The sequence below is a fragment of the Schistocerca serialis genome, chromosome 2, assembly GCF_023864345.2.
Source record: "Schistocerca serialis cubense isolate TAMUIC-IGC-003099 chromosome 2, iqSchSeri2.2, whole genome shotgun sequence".
NCBI classification, from domain to species: Eukaryota; Metazoa; Arthropoda; class Insecta; order Orthoptera; family Acrididae; genus Schistocerca; species Schistocerca serialis.
Window position 1 is genome coordinate 67,648,494 of NC_064639.1, and position 11,518 is coordinate 67,660,011.

Consider the following 11,518-nt stretch of genomic DNA (forward strand, 5'->3'; position numbering starts at 1 on the left):
TAGTAGTTGTTTTGGTGGTTATTGCATGCAGAACTGTAATATTTAAGCTCATGTGCTCGGCGGGAACACCGTGTAATTGAGTAAGAGTATTTAGGTATTTGACGATATGTATGGCAATTGGCGATGTTTAGTTGCCGGTGCAATATAGCGATCAGTGTAAAATAGTTGTTTGCTGTTGAAAGTCACGTCTGCAGAAAGAATCAAAAGGCGGACCTTGCTTCCACACCATATGCATGAGTAATTACATAAGAGGAAATGATAATGGTTGATTGATGCTCTGTGTTCGGATATAGGAGTCTCTAAACAGCGGCGTGAACGAATGCGTACGTTGAAAGCAAGAGAAGTAGTGCGTGATGGAAACAGTGCCGCATTAGAACATGGAGGACGGGCGAATTCGCGTTTTCCTTGTTGTTCTATCGATTGTGATGATGAGTACAGTACACAAGCGCCCGTCGGTGATGTCTTCACAATCATTACGTCCGCTGGTCGGGTATTCATTATCACGGATAGCACTTGACCATGTGCATGATAAAACTTGATTGGCTCATGTTGTATAACGACTAGAGAAAATGAGTGTGTATGCAATCGTGAGGGACGTATAGATTCAGCACATAGATAATGACGCGAGATTTTTATGTGGAATATTATGCGCTCTATAGATACTTATATTCGACAACGAACGACAACAGTCAAGAGTAGAAATTACGTGTAAATCGACCGCTGACAGAGCGTTGCGTCAATGGTAATAATATTTAATTGTAGCTGGAAGTGGTAAATATGGTCCTGGCTTACAATATTCTTGTGAGTGTGGCATGTATTTGATGATCTGTATACAAGTTTGCAGGTTTAACTGTCATTGGGATTTAGCGATCTGTGTAAAAATAATTTTACCGCTGAAAGTCTGAGAAAGAAAAGGTGAATGGTGTTTGGATAGAGGCGGCATTTGTAATTTAATGTGTAAATTCGATAAGAGCGAATGAAAATGCTAGCTTGATTGATTGACATTGTTTTTGGTGGGATATATGAGCGTCAAGGTAGGGTTGAGGACGTTTGCATATCTTGAGAGTAGGAAGGGTATCAGGTTGGGTGCTGTGGGACAAGTGAATAGGATCTTATTTTGGTAAAGAGGTTCTGTTAGGAGAAGAATTTCCGTTCATGAAAGTGAAAGATTAAGAAAGCGAGCGTTAACTATTTCTGGGGACTATAGAATGGGGTGGAGGTTGTTGTGGCGTAACAAGACAGCTACGCCACACTGAAGTAGCCGAAAGGCACGCGTAATCTAGTAGGCTAGATAGAGGTCTGAAACAGGATACTTATTAATGTTATAAAGAAAAGTATGTAGCTACTAGAACACTTAACTTTTATATCTTCATTGGTTTACAACGTTCTTGGTGATACAAGTGAGACTCTATCTTGAGGTACATGCAATGTTACAAATGGCGCCTTGCTAGGTCGTAGCCATGGACTTAGCTGAAGGCTATTCTAACTGTCTGATCGGCTAATGAGCAATGCATGCTAACTATCTGCTCGGCTAATGAGCGATGCTTCGTCCGTGTAGTCGCTAGCAACGTCGTCCGTACAACTGGGGCGAGTGCTCGTCCGTATCTCGAGACCTGCCTTGTGGTGGCGCACGGTCTGCGATCACACAGTGGCGACACGCGGGTCCGACATGTACTAAATGGACCGCGGCCGATTTAAGCTACCACCTAGCAAGTGTGGTGTCTGGCGGTGACACCACAGAGGTAGTGTTGTGAAGTAAGAATAATATTGAGAACGTTTTAGATGGCGAGTCGCGATGCATACGTTTCGCAACGTGGCGAGAACAAGGCTGTGTTGTTATGGATAGTTAAATGGGTGTGAGAAGTCGCGCTAGGAGCAGTTCGCGGTGTGCTATTGTGTCATAGGCGGTAAAGACGTCTGCTGCTAGGAAGTTTCTCGCGTATGTGTCTGCGCATTGGAATTCTGTGACGTCGGTATAACGGTGCTCGTTCTAGCGTTTGCGATCTGTAAATATGTCTTCGTTCCCAACCGATCGCCTCATCATAGGCGTCTAGGTGAACACGTATTTGGATAGTAATTTGTCATAAATGAAGTATGTATGAGATGTCGCCGCTTGCAGGACCCGGGCGGGTGCCTGTGCGTGGTCTGACAGCTGACGGCCGCGCCACGTCGTCTGGGTTTTCTGTGCACTCTACTGGAGAGGGGTTGGTGGAGGGTGCTTACAGGCATTGACTGAATTATGTTGCGAGCAGGTGTGTAGGTTGTGCTATGAGTTATTTGGACAGTTTACGAGTACTGATCGTGTCTAGACATACCTGTGCTGAATTACTTACGAGGAGTATGAATGTGTGTAATTAAATTATTTGCGAAAATTAGGAGTTGTTTGCGTGTCTGCAGACTGTTTATTGTGAGCGCAAGCATAAGATGGAGAGTGTTTCGCCTCAGTGTGATAAATATATTCGATCTCTAAATAAAATGATCGGAAGTAAATAGAGCGGACTCCTTCCTTACTCTCCCCAGCAGTCGAACGCAGCGTGAGTAATTTTAGCATAATTCTCGCCCCTACAGACCACCATCTGGGATTAGGCCATAGGAGGGATGACAGTACGATCTGATGGCAGTGATGTGTACTATGTCAGTTGGACAGTAAACCTCGTGGTGGAGACACCGCCTGCAAAATAAAGACTTGTGTTCAGATCTGTTTTCGTGTCATTTCGCCCCACCATCTTGGATGATGTCATGCGCTGTGCACGTTAGTACATGTTAGTGCAGGTTAGTACAGGTTAGTGTCCATTAATACAAGTTATAGTACGTTAGTCTGCCAACATAGGTCGGTAAGGGGGCAGGGTGCTGGGTTGAGGATCGTGGTGGAGACTTTAACTATTTGATTCCAAGTCCAGGTGGGTCTGGCATTGGTGAAAATTCATTCCAAGTCTTAGATTCAATGAAGTCAGGTGATTAATGCAGTACCCAATAGGAGTTCAGCATTCTAGCGGTGGGGGTGCTAGGTCATAAATGAACACTGCGTTGATAGTAGGAAAATGTGGAAGTTCTCATTTGATCATTGAATATTGAAATTGTAAATTGACTTATTGAATACGATTAAAATTGAAATGGAATTAAATACTTAGGTAATTGATAGGTTAGATGAACGGTGTTGGTGTCACACGTGTTCAGATAATTTCGTTAGCATATTTACAGAAGACTATGTTCGGCACAAGTGTAAAGCTGATGCGGCGTGTGTCCGGTTATAACTCATGTGCACGAGACAAAAAATGGTTCAAATGGCTCTGAGCACTATGAGACTTAACATCTGTGGTCATCAGTCCCCTAGAACTTAGAACTACTTAAACCTAACTAACCTAAGGACATCACACACATCCATGCCCGAGGCAGGATTCGAACCTGCGACCGTAGCAGTCACGCGGTTCCGGACTGCGTGCCTAGAACCGCTAGACCACCGCGGCCGTGCACGAGACAGCAGACGATCTTGTGTCTTCACGTGACTTCACAGTAGCGATCTCTGGTTGTCACAATATGAACTAAGTTATTCGGGTTCTGGAGCTCGTGGTGAACATAGTGGGTGACATCATCTTGAATACTAGTACTTGTGTCTCGATCTGACATCATGACAGAGCGGTTATAGGAATTAGACCAAATCCATGTGGTGGCTACATTGGGTGCAGCCATCTTGAATGACGGTACTTGCTTTGTGGACTGGCAAGACAGCCAATCCACTAGGACGGGAGGCCAAAGGGCACGCGTTTAAGCTCACGCAGACTGGCGTGAGGTCTGGAACAAGGCCAAGGTATTTAGACTAGCAAAAAAAGGTACGTAGCTTCTGGAATACTTAACTTTAATCCATAATTGGTGAACATCGATCTGACGGTACATGCATCACAAGATAAATAGCAAATAATAATGGCGCCTTGCTAGGTCGTAGCAAATAACGTAGCTGAAGGCTATGCTAACTATCGTCTCGGCTAATAAGTGCGTAATTTGTCAGTGAACCATCGCTAGCAAAGTCGGTTGTACAACTGGGGCGAGTGCTAGGACGTCTCTCTAGACCTGCCGTGTGGCGGCGCACGGTCTGCAATCACTGATAGTGGTGACACCCGGGTCCAACGTATACTACCGGACCGCGGCCGATTTAAAGGCTACCACCTAGCAAGTGTGGTGTCTGGCGGTGACACCACATTCCTCCCAAGCAAATCGGCGTACGGTTGTGTTATAAGGCTTCCGCCCACCGTGGGGAGGCCCCATGTAGATATATGCGACGAGGTGGGGAGCCTAACAACAGGCAAGGCTGCCACCCGCACCCTGCCATTGGTCCGAGGGGAGCTAGGAAACGCCTGATAACCTAGTCCAGGGTGCACGCCAACATGCGGTGTATGCACCCGTAAAGAGACAGGAGGGGCCGAAGGGTCGACCTCCATCGGGTCGGGGTACCCGACGGGCGAAAATGTCCTATGGTCCGAAGCGGGCAAGAGTTCCGTGTCGGAGGACAGCTGGTCACGGGAAGCGATCGGCGGCGCATGACCCAGGGAGGCGCCCGGCGGTTGCAGCGACGCGTCCACTGCGGGCGTCGCCGGCAGGAGAACAGGCGGCGGCGGCGGCGGCGGCAGCGGCGGCGCGTCGCCATGGAGCAAAAGGGAAGGCATCGTCGGTAGCACCTGGGGCTGAAGCGAGCCAGTAGATGGGTTCCCAGATCGCTGACCGGACGACACCGTCGCTGAAAGCAGACGGGGAGTGGCAGAACCCGTGCGACGACAGAGGCGCAGCTGATTGAGATGCCGACGCACCTCACCAGAGGCCCCCAAAACCAGATACATAGCGCGGCCGAGCAGCGAAGAATGCGCCCTGCGAGCCAACGCCGTGAACCTCGATAGTTGTGGTAGTAGACAACGTCGCCTGGGGCAAAAGCAGGTGTCTGCCGCTGCACAGGAACCTGATGTGGCGGATGTAGCAAAGACATCAAGGTTCGATGAGGACGACCGTGGAGCAACTCGGCCGGCGAGCGACCATCTCGGGGCTGAGAGCGATACGTGGACAAAAAGAGCAATAAGGCGTCCTCCCGAGAATGCGACTCTTTCAACTTCAACATCTGTGACTTGAAAGTCCCGACCAATCGTTCAGCGGCACCGTTTGACTGTGGCGAAAACGGTGCGGACGTCAGATGTTGAATACCATTGGCCTTGCAAAATGACTGAAATTCTGCGGACATGAATTGCGGGCCATTGTCGGAAACAATAGTCTGTGGAAGACCTTCAATGCAAAAGATAGCGGATAACGCTTGGATGGTGGCAGATGACGTCGTGGAAGACATCTGGACAACAAAAGGAAAATTACTGAATGAATCTACCACAACCAACCATCGAGCTTTCCAGAATGGACCAGCAAAATCGATGTGTAAGCGTTGCCAAGGGGAAGTGGCTTTCGGCCATGCAAAGAATATCTGCGGTGGTGCGGATTGTTGTTCGGTACACGCCATGCAAGAAGAGCAGATATTCGTAATCGCAGCATCGATTCCGAACCAAGTACAGTGCTGACGAGCAAGTTGTTTCGTTCGCACTATACCCCAATGTCCTTGGTGAAGAAGCCGTAAGACAGAGGACTGTAACGAACGTGGTACCACGACCCTGGACTGATCATTATCAGAACGCAACAGCAAAACATCAAGGCGAACAAAGTCCCTCCTTGTGAGCAAAAAATCGGCGAACCAACGGATCCCCGATCCGTGACTTTGACAAGGTCCATTGCGTAGCAACAAAACGCAGAACGGTAGCAAGGACAGGTTCTGCAGCTGTGGCTGTAGCTACACGACGAAAATCAATCGGAAACGATTCGACCACGTCATCGGTTTCCGAATCAATTACATGCAAGCAAGTTCAGAAGAATCGAATGCTCTATCCTCAGCAACAGGCAAACGGGACAACGCATCGGCGTTTACGTGCTTAACAGTGGACCGATACAACATATTGTAGCGGTACTGCGAGAGGAAAGTAGACCAGCGAATGAATTTCTGCGCTGTACGTGGAGGTACGGGCTTGTTCGGATGAAAAAGCGATGTCAAAGGTTTGTGGTCTGTGATGATGGTAAGTTGACGACCATACAAGAAATCATGAAACTTAGTAACACCAAATACGAGAGCCAATGCTTCTTTCTCGATCTGTGAATAATTTATTTGCGCAGTCGAGAGCAATTTGGACGCAAAGGCAATAGGGCGATCGTGCGAACCATCTTTGTGCGCAAGCACAGCACCGATCCCGAAAGCCGATGCATCCACCATCAACAAAAGGGGCTTCTGGGGATCGAATGGCGTAAGGCAAGGATTGGAAAGCAACGCCGATTTCTACCGGCGAAAGGCGCGTTCGCATTCCGTCGTCCAGACGAACGGAACACCTTTCCGGCGTAAGCGATGAAGCGGAGCTGAAATGGAAGAGGCGTGGCGCACAAAGCGACGATAATAATTGATTTTTTCCAGCACACTCTGTAGCTGCTTCAAAATTTGCGGCAAAGGCAAGTCTTGTATGGCACGGAGGTGCTCTGGACTGGGATGTATGCCTTGGGCATTGAGTACATGGCCCACATACGGTAAGTCACGAGCAAAAAACACACATTTGTCCTTCCGCAAGCGAAGACCATTTTGTCGCAAGACCTTAAATAATGTTCTGAGATTGGCTAAATGTTCTTCTTCCGTCTTTCCGGAGACCACAATATCGTCCAGATAGTTTGCTGCAGTAGGGACCGACGCACAAACAGTTTGTAGATATTGCTGAAACAATGCAGGGGCAGATGCACACCCGAATGGCAATCGTTTGAATCGGTACAAACCAAGATGCGTGTTAACCACCAAGACGCGCTGGGATTCTTCGTCCACCGGTATTTGCAAGTACGCATCTGGTAGGTCCACGTCGAAAAATATCTACCCGGGCACAGTTTGTCAAAAAGATCTTCCAGGCGGGGTAAAGGAAAAGTAGCAATCACTAGTTGTGGATTCACTGTTGCCTTGAAGTCCACACAAAGTCTCAATTTTCCGGAAGGTTTTGGCAAAATTACGAAGGGTGATGCCCAGAGAGAAGCCTGCACACGTTCAATGACACCTTGTGACTCCAAGTCGTGTAATGTTTTTGCAACCTCATCACGCAATGCGTGGGGAACATTGCGCGCTCTGGAAAATTTCTTTTGCGCGTTTACTTTCAGTTCCAAATGTGTGGTATAGTTCTTAGCGCAACCAAGACCCAGTGCAAAAATGTCTGCAAACTCTTCACATAGACGAGAAACACTGTCTGAAGGCACAGTCTGGTTCACTGATAGGACCTGATTGACTATAGAAAAGTTAAACAACTGAAATAAATCTAAACCAAACTAGTTCACTGCAGAATAAGAACGCAGGACGTACAATGACACAAGTTTTGTTTGTCCCTTGTATGTTGCAAGAAGGCTGCACTGTCCTAACACAGGGATTGCTTGTCCTGAATAACTACTGAACTTAACACTTGCGGCACGCAATGGAGGGGTGCCCAGCTGTTTGTACGTGTCTTGATTGCTCAAGGAAACCGCAGCTCCAGTTTCGAGCTGGAATGGTATCTCGTTGCCATTAATGTCCAATTCTACAAAAAGTTTAGTGTCCTGCTGATGACAAGAGCGACTGTCTCGTGCAACGTGAACTGACACTGGTACAGAATCACTTGCGACTTGACGGGATTTCCGGCGATGTCGTCGCACACTATTTGTGGGATGAACACAGTCAATGTTAGAGTGGCACTGGGCGGAGTGGAATGAACTACATGAATTTCCATGGGCGAAGGTTCACGAGCCTGAGTATTCTGGGTTCGATGCCGATTCTAGCGCGAAGCAAAGGGCCTGGAATGGTTGTGAGTGTTCGTTCTGAGCTTTTTCTGGCAAACACTTTGAACATGTCCTTTTTTATTACATAGAAAGCAAATAGCCTGGCGTGATGGGCAATTCTCACACGAATGTCTAGTAGCACACCACGGGCATGATTTTAGCACTGCATTTGCTCGCTTGCACTGCACACATGGCTGAGAGCTTGGCAGCTTTTGCTCGGCCAGGCGCGAGGACTGTTTACTTTTCCGTGCAGCTTGCCCAGTGGGCCGGTTAACCTGACACACGGGTGGCGAAGTTTCGAATGATTCCCGAGCAAAGTCAAGTGTGTCTTGCCGATCCAATATGTCCATCACTTGTTGAAGGGAGGGATTGACTAGTTTCAAAATCTGTTCTCTTATACGAACATCAGAAACGTTCTGTGCCATTGCATCACAGACCATAGTATCTGAATAAGGAAGGCCACATTCACACTGAAAAGCACAATCCCTTGTAAGGCCTTGCAAAGTTGCAACCCACTCCAGATTAGTTTGACCGGCCATACGTTTTGTACGAAAGAAGGTATACCTTTTCGCAACTACATTGACGGATTCTTTGAAATATGCATCTAATGCAGACAAAATTTCGTCGTAGGACAGAGTTACTACGTCGCGTCGGGGAAATAATTTCACTATCGCATGGTATGTCTCGACGCCTACGGCGGAAAGGAGAAAAGGCTGCCGCTCATTACCTTGAATTCTGTAGGCAGCGAGATGGAATCCAAATTGGCGTGACCACTCCGTCCAGCTTTCCAGTGCAGCATCAAACGGACGAAAAGGTGGTGCAACAGCGTGTTGTGGCTGCGGTAGCGGTGGAGCGGCGGCTGCCGCATCGTTTTGCATTGCACGTTGACCCTGGACAAGCTGTCCAAGGGCATCCAATAAGGCCTGCGTCTGCTGATTCTGCAAGCGATAAAATTCGGACAGTACATCTGTAGATTGTGGCGAAGCCATGACACAAGTAAATCAGGGCAATAATACGAACGCAAAATTCTCGTCGTCAACTTTTGTGGACTGGCAAGACAGCCAATCCACTAGGACAGGAGGCCGAAGGGCACGCGTTTAAGCTCACGCAGGCTGGCGTGAGGTCTAGAACAAGGCCAAGGTGTTTAGACTAGCGAAAAAGGTTCGTAGCTTCTGGAATACTTAACTTTAATCCATAATTGGTGAACATCGGTCTGACGGTACATGCATCACAAGACAAATAGCAAATGATAATGGCGCCTTGCTAGGTCGTAGCAAATGACGTAGCTGAAGGCTATGATAACTATCGTCTCTGCTAATGAGAGCGTAATTTGTCAGTGAACCATCGCTAGCAAAGTCGGCTGTACAATTGGGGCGAGTGCTAGGACGTCTCTCTAGACCTGCTGTGTGGCGGCGCTCGGTCTGCAATCACTGATAGTGGCGACACGCGGCTCCGACGTATACTACCGGACCGCGGCCGATTTAAAGGCTACCACCTAGCAAGTGTGGTGTCTGGCGGTGACACCACAGTTGCATCATGATCTGATGTCATGGTGGCGCCCTCTGCTGGCACTGATATGAACTAAGCCAGTTGCAGTCCAGACCCAGCGTCAAACACATCTGCTTGAAATTGGTTAAATAATAAAGACAAGTACTTTTTTCCCGCCATTTTCTTAGGTGTGACGCAATATCATGTTGGAATTTGAACTTTGCACCTTTTTTATCGGCAAGGGGGGCGTGGCACTTTCCCACCAAAATTCAAACTTCTTGCCAAAGTCCGCCATCTTTATTGACGCCATCGCCACCATCTTGGATGATGTCACCACCTCCATCTTGGATAATGGTATTTTAGAATAGACCCAGCCAAGCCCCAATTTGGACATGCTACAGTCCGCCATCTTGTGTCGTGTGTATAACATCGAAGCAACTTGTGCAGTGGCAATCAGTGACAAAATATAATGTGCAATAGTGTAATGTCAATCAACAGCTTCGCCATTACACCAGCGATGCAATTGAAGCACCAAGATGCAAAGTCAACAACAAAGAAGAAAACCAGCAGAAGACATCGTTGACTTCGATTTCTAGATACACACTGCCCCCCTCCTTCGCCCCAAATGCCACACCAGCAGCTACAGTAAAAAATAAAGTGTTCTAGATTAATCTAGTTTAAGACTGTATATTTTTAAGTAACATTTCTCGATGTATGTATGTATGTACAAACGCTTGAAGATGAACAAAACATGTTCGAAAAGCGTTGCATTATGCTAGATTAAGCATAAAATAAAAAGTGACTGGTAGCAGAAACTTAAGTAATAATTTTCCCAAACTGTCACGGTTTACAAACATAGCCATTATGGCTGAAAATAATTGAGTGTTTCTGTCGCTGGTTTCGACTGGTATATATATATATATATATATATATATATATATATATATATATATATAAATATATTTCCCAGCAGGATAAGACTAGTTTTCAGTTTTGCAGAGTATTGCCATTCTAGTATAGAGCTACGCATATAGTTGCGTAATTAAGGCGGATCTTTGTGACTGATTACGTAATTAGGATATACATCTGCGTACGTTCGGTGTGGTATTGCTAAATATTTTTTCCCAGCAGGATAACGCTAGTTGTATGGTATAGTCAGTTTTCGCGATTTTAAGCAGTCGTTGTGCAGCGCTATGCATTCAGTTGTGTAATTAGGACCGATCTTTGTGATTTATTATGTAATAAGAATAGATATTTGCGTCAGTTTCGTGTGGTACTGGGAAATTTTTTTCACATGCAGGACAAGGCCAGTTGTACAGTATAGTTTGTCTTTGCGATTTTAAGCCATTCTTGTGCAGTGCTGTGCATGTAGTTGTGAAATTAGGACCGACCTTTGTGACTAATTAAGTAATTAGGATGGATAATTGAGTCAGTTTCCCGAGCAAAATAAATAAGGTACACTAACTTCACTTACCTCTACCGCATGTGGACAGTTTCCATGTGTTAGAGGGCGGACTTAGACTTTCCATCCAGTAGAATCAGGGTTCGAGTGGCTGATACGTACGTTTTCTTACTTGCACTGAGTGTTTGTGGACTGAATTATTTTCAGGTGTTCAATTGTTGTGAGCGAGTTTGAATGCATTATTTCTGTTATCTACGAGTAGTTTGCACATCTGCATGGAGTGTACTGGATTATTTGAGAAATTTATGAGTTGTTTGCGTCTCTGCACATCAGCGTAATACATTATTTAGAAGTAGTTTCCAGGTCTGTAAACTGTATATTGTGGCTCCAAGCACGTCAGGGTGTGTGTTTTGCATCAGCATAATAAATAAATAAAATAGGTGCAATCTGTGGATAAATAAATTGTTCAGAAAATAAATAAAGCACACTCCTTCCTCTCTTCAACAGCCCAGAACAGGGTGATTCCTCTCTCACACCAATTTTCCTCCTCCCGACCGCTGGCAGGATGAGTGTTTTGTATCAGAGTAATAAATAAAATGGGTGACATCCGTCACTCGATTTACGTAGTAAATGTGGTTGTATGACCTTGAAAAGTAGTTGAATGTAGGTATTTCAAAGTGTAGCGAACCCCTTTTCTTACCTATATGAACGCCGACAGCTCAATAAGCACTGATACCTCAGCCTCTTTTGGTAACATAGAACTATGTCTCTGTTGCT